Source organism: Herpailurus yagouaroundi, unplaced genomic scaffold (genome assembly GCF_014898765.1).
Source record: "Herpailurus yagouaroundi ecotype Mexico unplaced genomic scaffold, PumYag 182, whole genome shotgun sequence".
Taxonomy (NCBI): domain Eukaryota; kingdom Metazoa; phylum Chordata; class Mammalia; order Carnivora; family Felidae; genus Herpailurus; species Herpailurus yagouaroundi.
Genome location: NW_024412413.1, coordinates 33,039,573 through 33,041,280, shown reverse-complemented (window position 1 = coordinate 33,041,280; position 1,708 = coordinate 33,039,573).

Here is a 1,708-nt window from a genome sequence, read left to right as displayed (position 1 = left end):
CAAAACGTTGAAGAAGTGTGCTGTTGCTAGAGAAGACCCCAATAAACACTGACATTGTACTTGATTCTGCCTTTTGGAAACATTTTTCTACCTCTTATGAGAAAAGTCTAGATTGCCCTTCCCCGCTTGGCCAGTATATACAGGGGCAATCGTTTGCTTTCGCGAGCAGAGCTTCTAACACCCTAGAGAAACATTGAGGAGCATGGGATGAAGAGTATGGTGCTACAAAATAGGATCCATGGAGTAACACAGAGATGCTATATTTCAAAGCTTCTTTAAACAAGCTGCACCGAATAAGGAAGTAAGAAAATACTTCCTTATTAAATATCACTTACAGCTATTTGGTAAATTTTCACAACCAAAAAGCATTGGCAATGATACCAAAATACTCAATTCAATCCCCCAATCCTATTACTCTACTATGCATGCTGATTGGGGGCACATCCCTGCTACTGGTATGTGAGGGGCTAGCCACACAGGAGGGACCTGGGATAAAGAGAGAGCCTTATTTTCTCCACTAAGGAAATGACATGTAGTTCTACATTTTGAAAGTGTTCTCATATGGCAGTGCAGACATATAGCCTATGTGTTTTGTAACAATTATTACCCGTGTATCAGTCTAAGGAAATAACACAGAAGGACTGTGTGGGTATTTGTATGCATTTATTCTTATGCTCAATAATTTTTTATAGTCAAGTCCCATTACCATATCCAGAAGGATTCCTTAGCACTTGTAGAATAATTTTATTGGTAGAACATGTAATATTTTGAAAATTGTTTCCTCTATCCACTCCCACAGCTGTCACCCACAAGACCCAGATTATTTCTTTCATGAAAGTCAGCGTGACATGTTTTTTGTGGGAGTTCACATAGCAGTTTCCTCAAACTCTGGCCTCGTCCATCTGATTTATCCTGCTTCCATTTCTAGTAATACCTTTACAACCCATGTCAGATTTCTAGCCCCAAATCTATTCATTTTATAAAGAATTTTTAGCTAACCTTACATCTTTCAGACTATTTCACTAAAGAAAAAATATATGAATGTGCTAGAGGATTCTATATGAGATATCCATGACAAATAATGTCTGAATAATCATCACACATTTTGAAAGCTACAAGGAATAAATGTATATAATTAAAACTCTAAGACCTCTTAAAGTAAAATGACATCTTTCTATGTCATTATCAGATGACATACCTACACCTATGTCAAATAACAGATATATGAACCACTTTATTATCACTATAATAACTAGTGTTAAAAGTGTCTTTTGTTCAGCTGCTGTTAAATATATCTAATCCTTTTAGTTTTTAAATTTTGAATTGTATTTTACACTGAATTCTATGTGCCTATATACCAATATATGCCAATAATCCTTGCACTTAGTACACAATTCAATATAAATTAACTACAAAAGAAAGTTTTTATAATTTCATATGCTTATTTTAATTTTATGTGATATACAAGTATATATTTAAGTACTATTTAATACAAAGTATATTTATATTAAAGTATACTTTTGAAAATTTATTAAAATATTGATATATTAATTTGTAGCTAAAATGTTGGTAGATATATGTATGTAAACGAGTATAATTTATGTAAATGTACATATTTATACAAAAAATATGTAAGCAAGTATAGTATTGTGTAAAAGAATCACCAAATGTGATTAAAATTTTAAAAAATGATAGTAGCAAACTTATA